Raw genomic sequence first — 24,735 nt, 5'->3', positions numbered from 1 at the left:
AAAAGACGACAAATTCGATGCACGCGGTGTCCGACCAATCGTTATCCCGCGCCCGACGAGGTGGTTAAGTGTGAACGCAATTACCGCCGTAACCACCTACGGTGGTATCGAATAACACGTATTAAGAGAGGGCGGAGAAGGAGGAAGGGGAAGAAGTTGGGAAAGAGAAAGAGAGGAGGAGATCGCGACGCGAGAGGCTGGCACTAACGAGCAACCCAGAATACCGTCAGGTAACGCTTGCAAAGCAACCTCCTTCCTTCGTTTCTTCTACCCTACCGTTTTCTCTCCATCTCTCTCTATCTTTCTCTCTCGATCCAATTTTCTATCCTTTTTCGCCCCCTTCCGCTATCTCTTTCCTGTTGCGCCGTGCGAACGCGTTCATCTTCGGTCATTGATCGCAATCTCTCGCTAACGAGCTTACCGCCGGGTGCGAAAATCTTACCTGGGGCACTGCGGCCTCGACCTGCGGCTTCTCCGTCGTCCTCGTCGTCCTCGTCGTCGTAGTCATCGTCGTAGTCTATTTCTTTCGCTCCTTGTTTCTCCGAGATTCCTCCGGCACCTACCTGCGTGCTCGATGATAATCGAGTCAGCGGGATCATCGCCGTCGGCGCCGTTGGTCCAGCAGCGAAAGCAACGCGAGCTTTATTTACAGAATTGATCAGGGAGATAAATACAATTTTCATTTATGTCGTATCGATCTGCAGTCACGAAAGATCCGACGTTAATCTATCACATTCACTCCGGCATATCAACTCCGCCCCTAATGCACGTTTCATATAATAAACGCGCATTATTCTGCGCAGAAAATTATAAGTAATATTTTTTAACATAATATAAGATAACACATAAAGATTACCTTGTAATTACATGTGTATATGTAATATACTATTTTCAAAGATGATTGAAGAAATGTTACTATTCCTACTATTATTATTTTTCATTGCTACGTGTAAGTCTCGTTTTATTGCAATAATATTTTTTATTTACAAAAGTAACCATCGCGCACATGGTGCACGCGAATATTATTTACGACCGGATAGGCTTCCAGTATTCTATCGGCAGCGAACGTAAATTCCCAGATCGGTGCTAATTGATCGGAGATTACGCGTTATTTAGTGCTCTTAATAGCACGTTTCGATCGCTGTGTGAATAATTACATGGGAATCCTTCGAAAGAAGAGCTGGATCCCGACAGACAATGCAGCGGATCAGTAACGTGAGACGTGAGGAAGCAATTAACTATATTTTATGCTCTTTTTATAAATTTGATTGTTCGCACGCTATTTTCTTTTGCGCGAGATGAAGCCCCCACGTTACAGTCGATTACATCAGTTCGGAAAAAGCATCATAAGAACGCAATCAAACATATACTACGATCTCGGGGTTGCGTCTAATCACGGAAATGGCGATGTCACCGCCGACGGACGACCCCCCTAGGATCGGTTTCGACACTGAATTACATTGCCTCGAAATCTTAAGGGGAATGCCCGCGACACAATGTCGCGCACGCCCACGCAGATGGCACGACCGGGGTGTAGTAGTTAATTTCCTCTGTCCAAACAACGCTAATCCCGAGTGACATAAGCCAACTGACGGCGAGAGCCGTAAATAGGGGTGGGGCAGAGGGAAGAAGGGTACCCTGGAGCGAGGAGAAATAGTGCGAGCGAGACCTGAAATGAAAGCTAGTTTCATATCCGGAAGAGGGAATAAGCTGCCACTACCAGTCCTGCCTGTCGCATCCGTTCGCTCGGTATGGGAATCAGGTTAAATTCGTTAACCCGCTTTTCCCTGAGTCAACGGTCTCGCCTTTCGAAAGTGTTAATGTATGACTTACAGTGATTTCTAAGTTATTGCACGATGCGCCGTCATCTCATTATGAATCATATGCATCTAGAATTTCTCGCGATATAAATAATCTTGAGTCATTGCTTACATTAGATTTTGAATTTATTAATTTTATTAAGAATATTAATTATATATTTTTATACTCTGGAGTCAAAAAAATAATATTTTTTTTCCAAGTGCATTAAATAGATAGCAAGAGTCATTATTTTCTCATATGACAGAATTCGAGGAAACAAGAATTTCATTGAATCCCGCAGCGAAAACTGTTCTAGTCCCCCGTAGATCGTTTCGTTCGTACCCTTTTTCCCTCGCGTACCAGAGAGTATACATCGTAAACGGATTTATAGGAATAGGACGCCAGTGTGACACGCCGTCATCCCATTACGGATCATCGTAAGCCTATTTGTTTAGGATCCGAACGGGCATGAGCTTAGATCGTCGCCTAATTGTCTGACCGATGCAGCCTGCAACCTGACGTTGCGATTGGCCGGCTCGGTCTTTACCCTCGTCCTTCCTGTACTCTCTTTCCGTGACGTGTCGCTTTTGTTAACGTCGTGAGAAGCAGATGCACTATACGTTGGGCCATATACCACGTTATTTACTTTACTAACAAGCCGAAAGTAGACTCTTTCTAGGTGCCGTACTGATAGATAGAACGCGAAAGCGAAGGGAGGACGCGAAACCGAGGGAGTGAAAGAAAGAAAACGGCAGGAGGGGAGAGAGAAGCTGAGTGATGGGTCCACTCTAAATATATATCTTCGCGCCGGTTGTACAGGAAAGTGACGAGGGGAAGAAAATATTTCCCTCGTTCCGTGACGATGAGGGAAAAACGATGCCACCTGCACCCTCGGCCTGCACGCGCGCTTTAATTAATAGGCACGAAAAAGCGACGTTTAGTAAACTACGTGGGCCGGACGTTTCTATGATGATCACCGCTCGGTGTCGGGCCGCGTTGAGAAGTTAATTGAGCCAAAGGATTAATTAGGTAGTAAGGCGCAGTTTATATGGGGAGAGAGAGAGAGATGGATGGATGACGTTCAAAGTAACTTTGTGAGGGATTTACGTCGGTGTATCGGAGACTGTCATCGTCGTGTTGCGCTTTAAACTGACATGTGACGTCTCACTATGCGCCTCATTTTTATTCTTACTCGGTCAAAGTGATATATCGAGCTAGCTTCTTGATCTTGTCAGTTTTACTAAAGCACAAGACGGCCGGTCTTCTTTGTTCATACGTTCATCGATCGCGGGAACTCGCTGTGTTGTGGTTGCGGTCGATCACGATGCGCATGCCGAAGCTGACGTTGCTTATCGGACATCTTCCGAGACTAATTGATCGTGTGTCTAACCACGATCATCTATCCATCCGTTATCTGTCAAACGATCGACACGAGATCGATGGATCGCCATCTTGATTCATTTACAGCTCGATCGTGTAAGATGCAATCGTTTGAATCAATATGCGACACGCCGCGATTTCTCCTGAATGATAAACGGAGAGAATCGTATTTTCTTTCTCTCCATTTTTTTATTTTTTATTTGTGAATCCGATTAACTGCAATAAAATAATTTACCAGCAATTGAATGGAAAATTTTAATTTCGTGCGATTATTAAACTCAAACAAGATCAAGCCATTAGCCGAGTTTATTTCCAGTCGGAATGTCAAAACGTTGCCACAAGGACGTTCAATACAAACAATTTGCAGCCAACGCATTTGCATATACGCGCGAAAACTTTGTCGTCGCGAATACAGCCGGACGAGATGAAGCTTTGCCGCTCGAGGAGAACTCGAAAGTAAAATAAAAGTTTGCTTCATTAAGGACTAGTTACCATGAAGACATTGAACTGACGTACCGTCTTCCCCTGACTGTTCTTTCCTTCTTTCTTGCTCTTTTCGTTTACTATCAGCATCGTTCTAGTTGGTAAAAAACTCGTCTCCGCGCCGAGGAGAGAGAAGAAAATAGAAAGAGAAACGTGCGAAGAAATTCTCGAGTCGGAAAGTTACGCTGCTCACAGCAGACGGTTCAGAATTACAGTCAGGATTTGAGTGGTAGGGGGAGGAGGGATCAAAAATCAAGAGATTCATCTCCGGCCGAATCAAGTCCGATCTTGTAATCGATATGCTTGAGGAACCGGCCGCTCTAATCTGGACCATCAACCGGGCATCCTTCGTAATTAATTCCTTAATCAGAAAACTTTCTCAAGTAGTGCTTACATCTGAAGCGGTTTCGCGTCTGTGCTGGAATTTCTACCACTCATCTCCCTCGAATATCAGCGATTTTCTAGAAACGCGACGACGTCTGTGAACGGAATGCTCATATATGTTCGTGGCACGATTTCGTTGAACTTCGTACCGGTTTCTCTTTCTCTCTCCTTCTCTTTCCGTTTCCGTCAGGCCTCTTTAAGCCTCATTACCTTGTGCAAACAAGACTTCCACTAACGACGATGGTAAAACAGATATTTGTTAAGGACATTCATTAACTCTTGCTTGCGTGATACGAATGGACGATAATAAAATTATTAGTCTTATTCCTCCAACAGTCTTATTAAGCCTAATAAAGGCATCTTTGTAATTTATATAGATATAAGCAAGAGAGCGGCGATTTTCAAAAGACGCATCAAACATGATTCATTATTTTTTTTTTACGAGCAAATAAAATGAAATTCGTTTCATGTCAGTTTCAATTGCTCATCGCGAGCCTTTATAACCGCGCGGATCCGCGCTTCGCGTATAACGATGCCTTTTTTTTCTTAATCTGCCTGATAACCCGGACAGAGTCACTTTACGATCGGTGACGTCGCATCAACGCCGTAACGCCAAAACGTTTGCACACTCGGATGCTTCTGCGGCGCGTTCGCTAAAGGGAGCTGCTAAATTTAAGCCGCCCCGTCGGCCGTTTCTCACAAGTTTGCACGCTCGTCTGCTGTCCGTGAATCGTGCTCTGACGGACCAGATAATTGTCCGCTGTCGGATTAGCGAATATCGCTTTCAGAGAGAGTTCGTCCCCCGTTCCGCTTGCCAATTATCTCCCTCCAACCCCTCCGTTTCTGCGCGACTCCTCCTCCGGCAGACGAAGCGGCGTCTTCGTGTTTTCGAGGCACCATTTGCCTGAAATGATTAACGGAGCGGTGGCGGAAAGCGACGCCAACTATTTGGCCGGCCTAAAATTATGCCTAGAAAAAAGCACGCCGGAACGGATGAATCCTCCTCCGAGCGAGACGCTTTTGAGGGTAACGTCGAGTGTGCCGCTGATCTAAATTTACTGCCGACCATGTAAACGACACGGGAGCTCTTCCCCCCTTGACATACCGTAACATTCACGGCCAGACTGTTCATACGAGTGGCATGAACGAGCTGTAAGTGACGGCTGCTTATCTATGCTCCGATTTCTCTTCATTCATCGCGCGGCTCGATCGTCGTTGTTACCGCGGCACGGTCGATCGCCGATTTGATGAAGAAATATCGCCTCGCCGTAGCTATTTTATCATCATTCTTCTCCGTCTTGCAACGCCCACCTGTTCGCCGGAGCTTGTAACGAGTCAGCAACATACAGGAGATTGTCAGATAGAAGCGCGATACGAGATGAAGGTGACGACGACGCCTTATCAGCCCTTTAATTCCGCCAATCGAATTATTCTTCCCCAGATTTTTTTTTTGCGAGGCTTATCTGAAAGTGTTGTCGACACCCACCTGTTCACGAGCTGGTCGCATATATTTAACGAAGATCAAGGTGAGGAGGGGAAGCAAGCAACGAGCAGAAAAACACTTTCGTCCGGCATAAGTGGGATGATAAAGAGGCGAAACGAAACGCATTACATGCATCGCGAGGATGAGGCTTTCAAAAGAAAACTTATTACAGAGTCATTCGAATATGCTTGTATTTCTGAAATTCTATTCATATGCTAATTCCAATTAATCGAGTTGTAGTTTATCCTGTTTTCGTCTTATACATAGACATAAATATATTAACTGCTGACGGACGAAAATTTGAAATTCTAATAAGCCTCTTCGAATTGGAGATCTCGTCGAAATTTCGGACTTCAAACCATTAGAGTCCGGAAAGAGCGTAGCGGCAGCGCGATACCAAAGTCAGATGATGTAGGAGGTGGAAAAGAGAGAGTGGGACAGAGAGCAGGTCGTGGTGGAAAAAGAGATGGAGAGGTGGAGAGGAAAGCAAGAGGAGTCCAACTCCAGCTTGGAGTGCGCTTTCTGTTCGCTCATGCGAGAGAGCGCGAATGAGATTGCATCGCGGCGGCTGGAACACCACCACCGCCAATTGTAGCAATGCCGGAGAACGAGGCACTCCATTTCTCCCTCTTTCTTCCTCCCTTTTCTCTCTTTCTCCTTCTACCATGTCCATGTCGCCCAGTCATCCACTAGTGCCCATTGCGTTTCTATTGTATTTTTCCTTTCCCCGCGCACGGCGTTTTTATTGTCGGCGTATGAGCTTCCGTGCGTAACGTCGGACCCCCCTGAGCCGACGCAATATCCGTCTCTTGCCTTATACCGGATTCGCGAACCTTCGTTTCCGCGCACGGTCGAGCGCGAATGCAATTGCGTGCAGGAGAACCTACCTAGTGATTGTCGGCCTAGCGCCGACTTCTTTTATTCCTGCACTTGCCCGTAAACGCTATTGAAGTCAGTTTAAACGTAAAGAATACTACTTAAAATCTTATCGATTTATCAGATTGAATCGGGACCATAAATGTTCGTGTCGAAATAGCTTTCTTTGCTGAGAGAGTAAAAAAAAAGTAATAGCTTTTAGTATAATAGAGAATATTCTTAAGATAAGTAAAAATTCAACGAATAAAATAATTCAATGTCAGTCGAAATTGATATCTTATTTAAAAGCGTATCCTCTTTTCGCGATAGCTGTCGAATAAAGTTTGTTCTGCGACAGCTGACGATATAAAAATATCGTTGGGACAAGAGATATTTTATTCATGGCTTTGGTATATTTCGGACGTATAAATCTATCGGAAAGAGCGTGACAGAAAGAAGATTGGAGCCGATACCTTCTACAGTTTACCGCCTGTCAAGACTTGACTGTGACGTCGTCGTCATCGATTGAGAGGAAAATTGTCGGACCATCGAGCATTAAAGTTTTCTGAGGCCGCGAGGATATTCCGCTATATATTTATAGAGAGAGGATCTCGGATTATCCTCGTCTCGTGGGCGGAGAAACTAACGAAAGACTTTTAAAACATCGGTTCTCAGTCTCGATACCTGTTAGGAGATAAAGCAACCAGCGCGTTTCCTCTCGGATCGCACGCGCGAACTTTTTTCCCTTCCTTCTTTTGTGTCGGCTCTTCTTGACGGAGGGCGTTTCTCAGGATCGCGACCCTTCCGAGAAGATTAGCTTTGCTTGCTAAATAGCAACATCCTATTCATCGATTCCTGCGATTCTTGTGGATTTTGCAAACAAAAAAAATATTTACTCTGTATATTTCTTTTTTATAGATCATTGCATCGGGACAGTAAAACAAGAATTAAATGCAAGGAGCGATATCGATAATAAAAATTTTATTTTTTAATTAATACATTCAAAGTTTATATGAAAATAATAACAGCTTGCGCGCGCTCGCGAGTAAATTTTTATATTTTACGGGCTCTCTTTTTTTGTCATATAAATTTTTTGATTGTGTTCGATCGAAAGCCTTAGTTTCCCAGTCCGTTGGCGTCAAATTTCATGCGGCTCGATGCCTTTGTTCCGCTGAAATCGCGGTAACGTATCAACACCTCGAGTCATCGCCCTACCGGCGATCAGTCCTCTTCCCCCTATAGTTGTCTAGTAATTCGAGACTCCTCATTCTACCCTTGATTCCACCCTGGATCTCACGTTGCGTTCCGTTTCGGATGAACACGTGTCCGTGCACATTTGTCCGTTTGAGGAATGTACCAAACGTCGACAGAGCATGCGAGCAGACTTGTTCCGTATACGTTTACGTTTGTAACGCGAGATGCGCCTTCATTACCATTGCATTCTGTTGCAGACTTACAATGAATAATCTCTTATTTAAAAAAAAAAATTTCGACGCTTATCAGTAAACTATTATATGAATGAATTGATAAAAAACTTTTCTATTTAGATACATGAATTATTATACAACAATCAATTCAGTATGTTTTTTTTTTTAATTGTGTAACATTTTTCTAACATATTGCGCAAAGTGACATTGGTACGAAAATTGTGAAAATAATTTTTAACAATATTATTCGGAATATTATTTGTCAAAGTTTTAATGAATCGTGCGAAGTGCATTATTAAAGTCGACAATGACGGCGAAGTTTCGTGCTGACGCCGGTCGGTTTCCTAATTTACACCTACGTGCTAACCAATGCGTTTCAGTTTAGATTACGCTTTAAAACGTAATTAGAGCCTTGCAGTTTGCGCAGTCCGCGTAATCACAGCCGCAGCAGCAAATACGGTACGCGCCCTTACTGACCACAATGCGTTAATTATCGCCGGGCCGAAAGTGAGCGCGCTGAAATTTACAATTCCGTTTAACATGCCGCGCGCGAATGCAACATCAGGGGAGGAGGGAAGGAAGGGAGAACCGGTGGAAACGTCGACGCTTTCACGTGAAAACGAGCGGAACGATTTTCGAAAATCAACGTCACCCAGCGATGGATAGCGCGTAAAACGGACAAGGCATGAGGTGATCCCGTCATGGATGCTCATACGAGTTGAAGGGACGGAAGCGGTAACATAGGTTTTTACTATATTTATGCCATGACGCGGTCCGAAAATGCAATCGTTTTGGCGTGGGCGCCGAGCGATGCAATTACAGGGAGAATTCTAGGCACGCCGGGTTTGATACCGAACAGCCCGCACGCCGCAGATACGTTGTGCCTTTGCACGAAAACAACCCCTCTGTCCCTCGATCCGGCGTCCCTCCTCTCTCAATGGTGGAAGGAGGTGCCGGCTGAAATTCCAACCGGATGCAGCCCCCAAAAAGCGTCTGCCTCTATAAAGCAGATCCGTTCGCGCGACCACTGGGATAGATAGATAGATGGATAGGGAGAGAAAGAAAAAAAGAGAATAGAGACGCCTCTCTCCTTTGTCATAAGTTATTACTGCTCGCCGCCAAACAATCGCGTAGCCGGATTATAAAGCGTATGTCGATTTAATTTGAATCAGCTGTTCGTTATAATTGACAAGGAGTACGTATACGATTTTTTTGCAATTAATCAACTCGAATTACCTCAATTGTCACAGCGCACCAATTGATAATTATTTTTAATTACTTTTAATTATATAGAAATACCTTAATATTAAATTATTCTTGTTTGTAATACGTAAAACACATATCAGAATTCCGACATTAAACAATTTCTGCGCACGTCAACAGGATACACGTGCCTATGTAAAAGATATACCTCGAGAAGAGATAGTACCTGAGCTAGGCGTTGACACAAAATACGTCGTAATCAAAATATCCGGATTAAATCCGCGTAATAAAAACTGCGCGTTTTGTGGGAACAAGACAAACTCTACGCGTTACATTTAGCATGAAATAAATCACACTCTGGCTCCTCTGGAAAACGAAAAAATAGTTGTCGGAAGCACGAAATGGCGAGAGGTAACATTTGTCTCGCTATGGAAAAAGTTCGGTGTCACTGTAACATCTTTTCTCTCCGCTAGAATCTGCGCTAAAGTGCTTTTGCGGTGGAAAACGAACGCGAAAAATAACGCAACCGGCACAATCACGAAACTCCTAATCCAAATGGGAAGTTAAAAGATGGTCGTTCGCGTTTATACACGTTGTTATACGATACGGTCGGTCGGACGAAAATCTTCTTACGCCACGCGGAAAGAGGAAGGAAGAGGAAGACCGAGAACTCCTCTCGGTCGTGGTCGGGCAAGAAAGAAGGCGCCTCTAATAAGAATACCAATCGCAATAAAGTAGGATTTGCATTTGATAAGCATCGTAAAAAAGCGTAGCGTAAGGTTATTATGTATACATCCGCCAACTACGGCCTACGCCACGCTGTTCCGCGGCCTGAAATACCTCGTTTGCCGTAGCTCAAGTCGAAACCCCGCTCTCGCGATCTCGGTCTACGACCGGGAATCACAGGGTGGTTTAAGAAAAAAAATGACTCGGAGAATGGTCGTCGTCGTATTGCTGACTACGCTACTCTCCTCGGATTATCGGAGTCGCGTGAGAAGGCGCCAGCCTTAAGATCGTCGTATATCACTGATTGCAAGTGTCAAAGTTTTTGACTCTCGTATAGTAGTCGATAGACATATAGCGACACCGAGAAATAATTATTGTGCACGCGATCAGATAAATGCACAGCCTATCTATGACAGGAGTAATATTGCCCATTCATGCTTTGTACTTTGAATATATAATTTCTTTTTAAACTATGATTAATGTAGTGCAATAACGTTATACGTGAGTCAATAAAATTATATTATGATAAAATTATTAAAGACACATGTATCTTGAACGAGACTGGGACGTACCATTTTTCAAAAAGTCAACCGTAAAGTTACTTCAACGAAACGACAAAGGATACACGGATCAAGATGTCAGCGATTCTGACAGAAAACTGAAAAGCAGACACAATGCGGTCGGAGGATGATTCATTCATTCACGCGACGGTAGCCCAGACAGATAGCTGGACGCCACGTAGGGATGGAACAGGAAGCTATTGTCGCACACGATTCCCAAAACGTGTGTGCGTGTGTGTATGTGTGTATGGGGAGGCGTGTGCTTTTTTTTTACTTTCAAGCGGAACGTATATGCACGCGCGACGCATCGAGCCGTGTCGCGTGCAAATGTTGCTTTTTGAGCCATGTCGACGCGTACCGAAAAGTAATTATTGTGCACGCGACCACGCATAGAAACGCTGCTAATATACAGCCTGCCTATGACAGGAATAATATTGACCGTTCATTCTTTGTACCTTGAATATATCATTTTTTTATCTATGATTAAATCTCTCCCTTTCTCTCTGAAATTACGATAGTAATTAACAAAATAATTAATTAATATATAACTGACGATAAAAAGTGTTATTAGAATGATCGACTTTATTTTCGCCGCTAACGAGCTCCTTTCAAACCATCATTCGACACGTCTGGTAACGTCTTACCTCACGAGCCGGAAGTGTTTCTTCGGATCCCTAACGAAATCCAGCGGAAGCCTATTCATCTCCTTCGTTCGGGGATACGAAAAGGTCGAAAACACGAGCGAGAGGTAAAAGGAGAGGGACAGTTCTTTCGCCGCGGGGACTGGTAAGACTCGGGACACTCCTTTTCGCTAATAGCATGCACGCGACCATCCGGACCACACGTGCGCAATAATGGGTAACGCGTGGGTGTATCTGTGTGTATGTGTATTGCTGTCAGTCGAGCAGAGCCAAGCGAAGCTGAGCCAAGCCAGTCGACCAAGCGTGGACCAGGGGTCTGGTTCCCAAGTTTCTACCACTCCATCTGCTCCTTGTTACTCGCGGTTATTAATTAGCTCGAGCCGGTGAAAGAGTACTCGAGCCGCAGCATCGAAGGCGCCGCATCATCGTCGAAATAGTGCGACTACCCTGCTTGTGGAACATCGATGTAATCCGATATTCAGTCGAGGAGACATCGAGCTCTATCTACGCTGGTATCGCGATCTCGACGAAGGGACACGCGCTCGCAAATCTTGAAACGCGCGCATATACGTCCCTGAGACTCGCAGAAGCCGATGTACCGGACGCCTCTCGCGTGTGAAGCTCTCGGCGAGGGCGCAATTAACTCTCGGAACGGAAAGTACATCGGTTGCCTCACGAGTATCGTAAACGTTCCTCTCTCGCGTGTCCCGCCTCCGGCTTGTCCACCCGACACGAGATAAAACGTGTCCGCGTTGTCGAGCATCGCGCCGGACGAGAGTCGGGCGCGATAATTGCCAGTTGTATTTCTCTCTCTCGAGCGCAAAGTCGGAGAGAGTATTCTCGCCCGCGGAGATTTTAATTGCAAGATAAATGCGTTCTTTCACGGTGTAACATCTAGCGCGGCACTTGACCGCACCGTAAAGCCTTCTTTCGTCGAAAAGAAAATCGGGGATAATCTTTTTCGGGACTATAATAGTTATTTTAAATGACAATACTTTGAAATCATTTTTTTCTTTTCAATAAACTGATCAGAACTTTAAAAATTAAAACGAATAATATTAATTAAATATGAAATGTATAATTTCATACGAACAACGGATAAAAAATCGGCGAACTCTATATCTCTGCTATATTTATATCTCTCTTTGTTAAGCCAGTGTTGATCAATTATCAATGAATTTCGACATACATAGATGCAAGAGAAACGCGCCGACAAGGGAACAAAATGTGGAACAATTCAGCATTCCCGGCCACGATACGAACAACGCGCTCGACAAGCATTCGGGCATCACATCGAAATGATCCCCGCATCATCGCGGAGATGTGTCGAAAGGGGAGCTCGCACGGTTATGCACCGGCATCGTATCTGCCCCGCATTCTGTCCCGAATCTCCCGACGATGGTGCGCGAGCGGCCTCGAGCGGGTCCAGGCTCGCTCGCAGAAATGTAAATACCAGCCGGCCAATCAGTCTGATTGGTGCCATTCGCTCGAATGCCCGTCATTCACCGACGTATATGTATACCATTGCCGTAAGGCACAACCGGCCCAATACGTTCCTGAATCGAGGCATTGTTCGTCTATATACGGGCGCATATATGCGCGGCTATGTATGTATCGCATGCATGCGGGACGCTTCGGAAAAAAAAAAAAAAAAAAAAAAGTATCACCAGCATCACCTTTTTCGTGGACGCATCGTCGAGCGTTTTAATTCACCCTTTTTTAACACGCATTATTCGCGGACCGATTATATACCGCGATTTAATGTCGCAGGATGATCATTTACATCGTAATTTCATGAGAGACCGGAGCAATCGCGAGATGGCCACGTGCTGCTTCAAGGTTCTGACAGTGGCATTAATCTCATTAACGTATTGCGTAATTACAAGCTCGCACGGACAATTCGTGTAGACGTGGTGTATTCGATATATACTCCATTTGATTACACGAAAGCACGCCGACGCGACGATCCCGGGTGCTGATCCCTCTTGCGCGACGCAAATTGTTGCATGTCGGTAGACCATTGTTATGGCAATGAACGTTTCTGCTTTTATTTTCCAATTTTGAAGGGTACTACAAATTGGCCCCGCGCTAATCCTAATGCGTGTTTCATCAGGCAATTTCGCAGAAACGTTATTCGGAAAATCGTTTTGCGTATAAGGCTGATAGAAAATTTTCACCGGGACCCTCCTCGCTATATATATTCCATGTAATTTGTTTAGCTTCTTTGGCACGGATGCTTTCGTGACTTTCGGGCAACGCGTAATTTCCTATATCGAATTGTACATCGCGGTTTCGCAACCACGCAATATCGTATAATTGGAATTAAATGTAGTAGTTACGATAATTACGGGTTAACAAATCGATGTCAGACGTCTGCTTATTTTCCGCGAATACCTTTCGTTATCCTCCTAAGTGAAACTCTTATTAAATACAAAACATGATGACGAACCGTTTCAAGAGCAATCGCATTATTAGGATACACGTTACCCGCGAAGACGAGACGAGGTGAAGAAATTCCACTTGTAGATACGTTCCTTGAAGTGAAGACTGATCTTAAACGCTTCCAGAACGGAGATAGGATTCATAGGTAAAGACAATATCCATCGTCGCAGACTGGATAACACGCTCAGTCCACCAACTTGTTTACACGAGGGCCAAAACTCGCCTGAGCGAAAGGAAAGAAACTAAGAGTCCCACTCGAGAAGATGAAGCGCAATGTCCTCTGGCTCTCTGTACTTCTGTTTGCCCTCCTTCTCCTCCTTTGACTCTATCGTCGGGATCTTTTCTCCTCCGTCACTCCGCCATGAAAAAGAAGAATGGCCGCGGGGAGAGAGGGCCAAGAGCTGAAGCTCGCAGACGCAGAAAACACCGGTTACGAGGCAGCGCGCTTCTAATCTGGTTTAACTTGTTTACCAGCCCTCGATAAAGGAGCAATGCAATCCGCGCGCGAATTTCACGTCGGCCTCCTCGCCTGAAATCTGACTTGAAATTTATGGCGGCGGTAAATATAGAGGCAGTGGGTGGGTGAATTCCCGTCGCGAGTTGTAGAGAAAAAAAAAGCCGAAGGAGAGAGGTCAGAGGAGAGCAAGAGACGGTTAAACCGCATCGCAATATGGTCGGTTTTCTTTAAAGATTTTTCGAAAGCTCTTTGGAGGTCTTCGTCAATCAGGACGCAGCTAATCTTTCTATAACTGCCACTCGAGATCGCGTAAACCACGCGACAACGACGACGACGACGAAGGAGAAGAGAACGATGTCGGCGATGTCAATGTCGATGTCAGTGTCGCAGGATTCGTTTTAACGAGACTGCTCGAGGGGATTCATTGAGACGCCGGCTGCTTCTTCATCGGCCACGTGACTCCTCATCCATTCTTCCTCTCCCTTTTTATAGCCCTGAGTTTTATTATTCGCCTCTTACTTTCTTCTTTCACTCCGTCCATCGAACCCTCCGTACTCTTTGCTGCCGCGCGCGTCGACCTTCATTTTCTTCTTCCCCAAATTCTCGGCATTATTCAGCGAACGCACGTCTCTCATCGAGGATGCACGCACGTACCGACTACCTGCTACGACGACGGCGACGACGACGAAGACGACGAAGACGACGAAGACGACGTCGTCGTGGAGTCTGTTGAAATTCGCAATAAAAACGCCTCGCTATCGAAGCCGCACGAACGAGCTTAAAAAATAATCGTATTACAGCAAATATGATATGATAAATTTTATATTATCTACAAATGTTTTATGATTTTCTTCTGTTAGCCACAAAATTGAATCCATTATCTCTTTTCGTGCATTCTTAATTTTCAGCACATTATTAAATACCTCGGTGATCAATTCTTTACAACTGACAGACATAATTAATGAATGATTTCAAATATCTGTATAATTCTCTCTGTATAATCTCAGAGAGAAGCTTTTTTTTCCTGCTTTTTATCCTCGCAGCGTGTTTTTGCGAATAATAAATTATAATCTAACGAAGTGTTAATCGACTCTGATTCGAATTAACAATATTACTGACGAATGTCGATAATATCGGGGGAATGTGAATGGAAGCATCGTTGAAAACGAAATTTTCATTTGCTGCTAAAACGCGCGGACTGGATTACCGTGCTCGCGATACCATCTCATTAAAAGCACGAAAGGGTTGTGGAAAACCTATGGTTATAAAGTGCTCGTCGTAACGCGCGCTCGACGATACGCTCGTCCAATCGAAATTTTGATTACGCTCCCGTTACTGATTGTGCGCGTCCCGCGCGCATTATAAGCTTTAATCACTTTAATTACTTATTGCATGTAATTAAGCACGGTTTATTGCACTCGTGCTGACGAGCGAGAGCGGCCGTGCCTGATGAAAACGGCCCGTTGACGCGTGACGGCGCATTTACGTCCGTCAATGATACACGTAATGAAACTTGGAGTCGCAATTCTATCGAATCAAAGCCAGACTAATTGTCAACATTATTTCGATGTGTAGAAAATCGGCGGTTTCATTAAACGTGTCGTTTATTACCGTGTTTCGCATATACAATAAATTAAATATTTGTCACATGTTGCGTCATCTGTGTATGTATATATCGCCCTTCGTACGTCGATCCATTATCGATCACCTGTGTGAAGTCATCATTTCTGTCCGTTATCCTCGTTAAAGCCATCCCGACCGTCTATATTATGACAAGGTAAAGTGCTGCGAGATACGCTTCGCAAGCCTCAGCAGACGTATGTGATCTCTTTACCGGGTATGTTTGCGCGCGGTAATGAACGGTTTCTACCAAAAGGTTATATACACGTCACGGCCCATTCCTCAGTCCCTTGACCATTCTTTATAGGACGGTACACGTTATAACGAGCTCCCATGCACCATCCTCGTCTCTCATTAAAACGCCGGTCAACGTCTTCTCACTCTTATTGTACGTAGTATTATTATCACGCGAATGAGACACGCAAGCTGCACAGCGAACGAAATAATCTAGAAGGACAACATTATATCTTAATAACAATATTTTAAATGTCAATTAAACTCGTGTATCTCTTGAGAAATCGCGCTTGAAAAAATGTGTACGGCCAAAATTCGAATACAAGTAATGTTCAGATAATTTTCTTTCATCTTTCGATTGCACGAAGCATTTATAATTATCGGCGATCTTCGAATATTAAAACTAATTATCATTATTTTTATGTTACAGGTGAGTCAACAGCGAGAATCACGCGCAAGGAAAGAGAACAAGAACAGCTCAAACAGTGCGAGTCCAATTAAGAGTAATTAAAGGCGTTACCTTAGTTAATGGTTGTATGTACATTTCTCGCGTGTTACGGAAATAAAAAGAAAATAAAAATGATAGGCCTGAATTCTCTGAATGCGCGCGATATATAGAAAATGTGCCCGGAACACGCACAAAGGCGCGGTAACATTCTCAACGGGAAGCGGGCACCCCGTATACATCTTCCCTTTGTATATTTTCTTCCGACATGCGCGCGAGATGCTGGCGTGTTTGATTGCCGACGAAAGACGCGCTGGCGATGACTGTTCCAGAGGCCCCGGCGCTGTTCGGACTCCCGGGAGGGATCCCTCCTCTCCTTCTTACGGAGTAAACTGTTTTCTTAGGCACTCGGGACTCTTCAAAAATTCCTAAATATTTACCCGAGTGGAGGACTCCCAGACGGACGACACTTAAACGGTATTCTCCGAGCCAGGGTACACGAAGACGGGCTTAAGCCCCCTGAAGGACGACGGATTAGAGGCTCTCCTGCGCGCATTTCTTTCTCGTTCTCTCTCATTTTTTCCTCTCGCCTCCACCATTTTTCCTTCAGCTTTTCCTTCGCGCGTTTCTCTCCGAGAGACTCGCGACTGAGGACAGAATTCCCGCCGAGGGAGATCATTCTTTGAACTGTAAGTCGAGCGTGGTTCTTCCGAGTGTATACATTATAATATAAGATGATAAAACGCCGGGATTTGTCATTGGAAAATGGAGATCTCCTGCGCGTGTACGTTGCGTACGCATTGAAATACGATGAATTATATATGAATCGGTATTACGTAAAACTGTGGAGCGCTCTTACGGAAATAGCGGTTATTCGATTTTGCGAGAATAGCTTATTGTGTCATCTTTTCTCTCGAGCATTATTCGGAAAGAGAGAGATTCATGATTATCACTTTATTCTTCCTACAAAATTGATTCAAGAGAGAATGTGAATTGTTTCTCGAAGGCAGAGATTTTAATTATATACGACCCGGTTTGTCTACGATTTAAGGCATTTTCGCGTAAATAACGTCGTAAACTTTGGTAATTTTTCACGAGTCCAAAAGTACTTTTTCCCAGTACTACTTTTATCACTTTCAATCACGAAAACTCGGCGGCGTCCTTATACCTTCGTAACACGAAATTATACGGCGACCTACACAATTGCTAGTTATCTTATTGCCCGTCGTAAATATTTAATTTAGCCAACTCGGTCGATACCCTCGCGGTAGAACACGAAGAACTTTCGAAGCTCGAGAGTATACGAAACTGTACTAATCGATCGCAAATCGAGTATAGCCGACGCGATGTTTTCACACGCGTGCGAAAGGATCCCGAGTGTCGTCCGAGAGATCGTCTTCTAGGCAGAAACGGCAAAAGGCCGGTCCGATACGGGAACTCGATTCTGCAGTTTCTCTTGACTTTTTTTTCGACTGGTTTCATAGACGTTGCCTCGATGCAAAAGCATTCCCTTGTTCGAAGTTTCCGCGCCCACCCACCGATTCCTGTCGCAGTCGCGCGCTCACCGTCTGAGAGCTTCGAAAACTTTCGGGTATCTGAATACCAAGCTGCATTAAACATGAATAAACGATTTATGAGAACAGAACGGCTGTAACGGGTTTTTGGTGAAGACTTGACGGCGCGGCAAGATGGTCCAGTAAAACGAGACCGAAGATCGTTCGCGGAGTTTCGTATACTCGTGATCTCGATCCGCCTTGTTATTTGCTGATAATTAATACCCGCCTCTCCGGGCTTTCCTATCTGCTTTGTCATCGCTCTGGATAATAATTCTTCGACGATTGGCGGGTCATTCCAACCGGACACATTCGCTTCGCGGTGCAAATAACAGATTAACCCTTTCGGCCATTCCGTTTCTTAGAACCTTTATCTTTGTCGGATCGACAATGCCTCGGCGGCAAAGAAATATACGAACCGAAGTTACGTAGCAATCGTGAAAATATGCGATACCTTGCATAAAGCGAGAGAAAGACGTAAGGAATTTTTATTCCAAGACCGCCTATCCGGCTAAGGAGAAAATGCAAATCGTATTTCATCGCATTCCGATGCGTTATTCTTGGAGTTCAACCGCGGAAAACGAAGGAAAGGAAAATGTACCGCTTAAAAAAATATATATATTAAACCCGAGGATTATACGAGCGGGGAAAGAAAAGAGAAGGGGGGAGGAGGGGGGAAGAAAGGGATAAAGGATTCAATTGAGCGCGCGCGAACGCGGCCTCTTTCTCGCGAAACGGGTTTCGACAGAAACTTCGGGGCTTCAAAGCGTTCTCATTTCATGCGCTCGCAAAGTTGGCTCCGCTGCGGATTGCCGCAAGCTAATTTGCGAGCGTCAGCTGCGTATTTCTGCAACTATTCTGAGTTCTCCCCGCGGCGTTAACCCGCAGACGGCGGACGTTAAAAACGGCCGATACCAAACGCGATACCACATTTTTTTTTATCCACCCCCCTCGGCACACATATACACGTAACAGCCGCTTTTCGTCGCTCCGCGGAATAATTAATCCGCGTGGCTCGTATAAGTCGCGAGGACGATGAAAAGGGTGGCGGTCGCGTTTTCTTTTACGATTTTCCGAAAAAAGTTATGTACACGATGCGAAGGGTTCTAACACTCTGTGCTCTCGCTGCGCAATCTAATCTGTACATTAACAGAGCGATAACGTTCGTTCGTAAATCCGCAAGTTCGAGTTACGATCTTATTTCCACGATTCAAACGCGTATATATTCGACGTCGTCGAGCACGATGTTTTGCTCGTATAAGTGCGAAATGACGCGACTTGTGTGACTGGTCGTTAATTTTATCCAGTGAATCTTGACGCTGTAAGATTTTCGAATAAATACACATCGCATCCGCGAATTAAGATTCCTAAAAGATTCGTAAAATCGAGAAACGTACACAGAACCTGAAAAAGCGATTAAACTGCTTCGTGGTTTGTCTGTCTTAAATAAGAAGAGAGAGAGATTAAATATACAAATATATAAAAGTTTGAAATATTTGCGATAAATTGTTGAATAAAATAATTTTACATATTAATGGTGATGCCAGTATCACTTTAGACTCGAGATTAAATTATGACGTCATTTCCAGAGCCCTGCGCGCAATTTAGACATCTTACATAATAAAGAAGTTTAACGTTCACTAAGGTGAGCGTAAAAGTGTCCTTTGTTTAATTATTTTTCTTTTATTTAACAAGCCAACAAAAGTGATATCGATTTCTCAAAAGACGCTTCCCTATTAAATATCTTATTCAGAGAGCATCAATTTTCTTTGGCTCAAGAAATTAAATAGATCTGCATTCAAGATTTTTAATAAACCTCCTGCTCTTCTAAAACTAAATCTCAATTTTCGAAATATCTTTAACTTTAACAAACTCATTCAATAAATTTTATTTTTGATTCAACGAGTCAACCATGAATGATCGATATTCTTCAGAGATACTTCTCTGTTAAATATTCTCTTATTCATATGGCATCAATTTTCTTTGATTCAAGAAATTACATAGATCTCCATTCAAGATTTTTAATAAACCACTCTTGCCCCCTTCTAAAACTAAATCTCAATTCGAGATCTTTAATTTAAGTAAAGCCATTCAATAAATATTATTTTTTGATTCAACAAGCCAACCAAAAAATGATCGATATTCTTCAAAGATGTATCCCTGTTAAATATCTAATTGAGTTGGACTTTAGTATTAGCTTGTTGCATATTGCTATATAGTGGTCTGGGACCAGACTTAAATTTTTACAGCGCATCTTTATATTTCCGTCGTGGATGAATTCTTGTTACAGGTTTGACATTTGCTGTCGTGTTTCGTAGCTCACTGATAAGGGGCCCGCGCCACTACACGACACGACGATAAATGTCAAATCTGTAAGAAGAATTCACCCACAACGAAGATATAAAACTGCCCATAAGAACTTAGATTCGGTCGCAGAGCACTGCCGTATAGCATTATGCAAAAAATTAAAGTTGAAGTTCAACTAATAAGATGTTTAATAGATAAAGCGTCTCTGAAAAACATTAATTATTTTTTGGTTGGCTCATTGAATCAAAAAATAATATTTATTAAAGAGATTCATTAAAGTTAAAAATCTTGAATTGAGAGAGAATTTAGTTTTAGTGAAGGATAGAGTGGTTTATTAAAAATCTCGAATCGAGATCTTTTTAATTTCTTGGTATCAGACAAGAAAATTGGTATCCTATGGACAAATAATTAGTTTCAACAAAAATTAATTCTTTCTAGAAATTGATGCACTTTGTCATCTCCGTGTTTGGATCTTTTATTTGTTAGCCGTTTAAATTTAGAATATATATGTCACATTGAGAGCCTTACTTAATCTTAGTCATCAAAAAATAATATATAATTAAACAAGAAAAAAAAGACTTATAAATACTTTCGAGGTAAATGTCCTGTAAGTAGAATGAAGAAAAAGGTAAAATTCAAATAATGATACGACTTGTTTCTTTCGATCGTTTAACTCAAACAGCAGACGAGCCGACATGAAAATTTCAGTCGATCTTGACTATACGCGGAGATGGTTCTCGCCCCTTTCCGCTATCATGGGGGGAGTCACGCTGAAATATTTAACGATTCGATTGTTCATTCGTCTGGTGCGTGTCAAACAAACATAAAGCGGTCTCTCTCTCTTCCCAGTATCGTAGATACTAAAAAAACTAGTCGTGGAATTGATAGCCGTACGTTCGCAAAATAATCGTGACTCCTCGTCGTATCGGACGCACAACATATACGTGGCACGTCTGTGAAATTCCACGCCCGGATAGAAAGGCAGAAAGTGTTTTCGTAGATATCGACATTCGCTATCTATTTTGTCGGTTATCTTCCACGTAAAGGATCGGTACTTCCCGGTTGAGGCGAGAGGGAAACTGGAGTGGTGTTCCAAAGGGTGAAGGAAGAGAAACGGACGTCTCGAGGTCTCTCCCTGCCACTCTCTCTCTCTCTCTCTCAGCGCAGCAATGGCGACAGAAGGTGGAGAATAGCATGGTAGAACGACGGTAGCAGTACATTTCACTTGTTCGAGGCATAAACTGGGACGGTAGACGTGCCGGTATGAAAATTTCAATCGGTCGGAGCAAAGTGTCGGCGGCGTAATGCGCGCGAGCGCGTCGAGGAGGCGGCGTCGAGAAGGTGAAGGTGGAAGTCTTTGGATGGTAGTGGCGGAGGGCTCAGGTGGTGGCATACATAGGTAGAAGAGAAAGGGGAGAGAGAAGGAACGCGACGCGAGAGAGAATGAGGAGAGTAAAGTGGCTCTGGACCGTGCGAGTATATATCCCCTTCTGCGTTTCTCTCGCCGTACTCCTTCCTCTTGGACGGCATACGAGGCCCTAGCCCGCGGCGAACTGCATAATTCATGGCCCTACTACACACCGACCGCCGCCTCCCCAGCGTACCCTCTTTCAGAGGGTCGCTGCCGCCGCCACCGAACCCTCCTTGCACCACCGAACCCTACCTTCCGTATGCTTCAACCTTCTCCTTCTTCCTTGCCAGGGTCAGCCTTAGTCGCGTGCATTGTATGTCACCACCATACGCGTGCTTCTAACCCTATGCATACGAAAGAACCTGTGTGTAAGTGTACACACGGCGCGGATAAAGTTGGCTCTGACGACCAGGTATGTATATACGCGCGCGTTCCTAAACCCTCGTACACCGCGCGCAGAATGTAGGCGAATATTTCGGCTGAGTTATGGCACCCCCCGTCGAGGTAGCGCGGACCTAACGAGAGGTACGCCGCGGGTGCTTTGACCGTGCTCTCGATCGTCGGAATGCCTTCCCTTGACGGGGAACAAGATTCGAAGATCGGAATAATGGATTTTTACGAGGACACTGTCAACTTGGATAACTTTACAAGCACTGTTGCCCCTTTTATAGGCTTTTGTAATCTCGGCAATCTGCTCTTCTTCTCCCGCATTGTGTCTCCGAAAGTTATTCCGTCGCATACGGCGAACGCCGATGTTTTCTGCGGCAATAAAATATCACTTTTTAACCAGAGAGACCCTGATGTAATTATAGACTACTCAATTATAGAGCTCGCGCGAAGGCGAATGGCAAAAGGCGAGAGACAACGTTAATCCTCACTCTACTGTTCGTCACTCGTGAATTTTCTTTTCTAATTCGTGTTAGAATGTTACTTGTAGAATATGTATTGCTCGGTACCGGTTGGAATTGTGTGGCGGAATGAAATACTAGGATATAAATTTCAAACGCTTACTGCCATGTGAAATATATACTATATACATATATATATATATATATATATATATGTGTGTCAGTGATATAAATCCTGCATTTAGATAGAATGATATATTTTAAAGGGAAAATGTGTGCTTGAATAATAACTCTGCTATTTTTAAAGCTGCTGAACATAAGAAATTAATACTTCCAGGAAAAGTAAAAGAAATAAACTATTGGTTTTGCTTATTTTATAGCTAATAATAATCGTAAAATACTTTTCATAAAAAAAAAAGATTAAATATTTCGCTAATTACTTTTTATTTGAAACTAGACAATTTTGTCTCCATTCTTTTATTAGTTTTAAAATATTCTTTTCACAATTATGTCTCTTTGAATCCGTTTGTAACTCGCTCTTTATTAAATGCTTATGACGTTGACTCTTTGTCAAGACGAAAAGTTTCATTTCCCGTGACTTTTCTTCCGTCTCCCTTCCGTTTATGGAATTAAGACATATATCGTACACGTGTTTTCGATTGCACCTCAATTATTAATGATTGGCATAAATTGGACAATCTTTGGACTACCTCGAACATGACTGAATAGATAACGTGGCGATGTCGTCGTTAAAGTCCATTGCACCGGTCGCCGAAGGCGTCCTCGGGCTCGCAAAGTGCGATTCGTTCGGTGTTCACCAATCGAAAGACAAAGTGCACACCTGAAGCTACAAGACTGCAGACGAAATTAATATGGAACCGGCTTTACTCTCTACGAACTGCGATTCGAAGAGCTGGAAAGACGGCAGAACGAGATGCCGATATATCTCGAGGCACGGCCAGAAGCCGCAAGTTGTTTTCTCGTCCTACCGGGGAGAAGCGTACCGGTTCTTGCACTGAATAAATGGGAGATGCTCTGCCATCTTGGGTTCCCATCGCTCGCGCCAGAAGATAAACATCAGCAACCGCAGCCGCAGCCTCGGCACCAGCAACACACGGTAGCCAGAGGGACCTTCGTAATTAGCCGCGCTTGCGTGTCTCTTCTTTTTCTCGCATTAGAAACGCCGCGAAGCTTCGAAGACTGCGATAGTGTCTATTTATGAACGGTCCGCGAATCGATCAAAGCTCTTTGAAGACCGCCGGATGACCGAATTATTTCATAGAGGCTGCACCGCGGATTTCAGACGAAAATACGCCGGTAGAATGAGACCGGAAAGCGAAAGGAGGATCATCGTTAACTTTTGCGCTTCGGGCGGAAAATATTGGAATGTCAAAGAGCCGAGACTTATTACAGGAACTTTGCGAATTAATAAGATTTGAGTACTAAATTACGTATCGGCAAGAGAGTTCAAAGTTTATGAAAAGATGAATCTTCGAATCCTTAATAAATCCAGTAGTGGAAGGTAAGGTAAGAAAGTTAAGATGATAAAGTCATAAAAAGCAAATAAAAATCATCGTGAATGTGATGGAGAATACAGAAGCCAATTTATATAATGTAAAACTACAATAGATAAAAATTATACAATTTAAAAAAATAGAAAAATGCAAATCTATGCAACTTGAATCTGCATATTAAGAAACAGGAAAATATTTCAATATCTCATCTCAGTACGTAATTCTTAGTATAATGTGTATTTAAAAAATGATTACTAGTAATTCTCGAAAAATTATTTTATATTGTCATTTACAGATTTTTTTACCTCGATGAAAAATTTGTATCTCGTTAGAACGACGGTGTAAACGTCGTCTGACGATTCTTATTCTCGCGTCGACGATCGCGTCTCCCCAGGAAGGGATCTACAAAAATAAGTCGCGGCGCGCTCCGGCAATTACGCGAGGACGACTTCGTCGAGTTTTAATTTGCCCGCGCGAATACTCGAGACCGTCGCGCGTTTGTGTGTGACTTTCCACGAATTCACGCGCAAATTTATGCGCCCGAACGATGGAAACACCGCTCAAAAGAGCGCCCATGCCCGCTTCTCCTACGCTCGCCGTAAATCTCGTCGCCCCGAGAATTGTGCGTTTCCTCGCGAAAGACTTTTGAGCGTGATTTCTCGCCCGGGCGTCGGAATTTCTGCAATAGGCAACTTTATGAACCGAAAATCCGTGAATGCAAACTGCACGTTTTGTCTCCCGAAATAAATGTTTATCCGAATCATATCTAACGCGAAGACGCTGTTTTCTCATGTTTATACATTTTACAAGTCCATCGAGACAAATGACGGTGATTCTCGAGCAAACTCGTCAGTATATTAAGCAGCGATTCGTCAAGATCTTATTCTTTTTACATCTCAATCGTCGTTTCGCAAGAAGAAATACTTGCGTACGCGTAGGCAGAATTTTTACGTCCTAGTTTT

General features: G+C 43.7%; 1 protein-coding gene and 1 long non-coding RNA gene across 3 annotated transcripts in view; one reads left to right on the top strand and one right to left on the bottom strand.

Moving 5' to 3' along the window:
- The window catches only part of LOC145948983 (uncharacterized), a 279,704-nt gene that overhangs the window by 72,396 nt on the left and 182,573 nt on the right, over positions 1-24,735 (bottom strand). The window lies entirely within an intron of this gene.
- LOC145948978 (discoidin domain-containing receptor 2) overlaps positions 1-24,735 on the top strand; it is a 95,390-nt gene that overhangs the window by 38,333 nt on the left and 32,322 nt on the right. Inside the window, exon 2 of one of the 2 annotated variants that reach the window (XM_083058616.1) lies at positions 16,126-16,198. The exons of the other annotated variant lie outside the window; for it this stretch is intronic. The gene's annotated coding sequence lies outside the window, so the exon portion shown is untranslated. The remainder of the gene's footprint in view (positions 1-16,125; positions 16,199-24,735) is intronic. 2 annotated transcript variants of the gene reach the window in all.

This window comes from Prenolepis imparis, unplaced genomic scaffold (assembly GCF_030444845.1).
Source record: "Prenolepis imparis isolate NDT839.2.m4 unplaced genomic scaffold, iyPreImpa1.0 SCAF_2, whole genome shotgun sequence".
In the NCBI taxonomy this organism is placed as follows: Eukaryota; Metazoa; Arthropoda; class Insecta; order Hymenoptera; family Formicidae; genus Prenolepis; species Prenolepis imparis.
The sequence above is the reverse complement of the archived record's forward strand: the minus strand, read 5'-3'. Positions and strand labels throughout refer to the sequence as shown.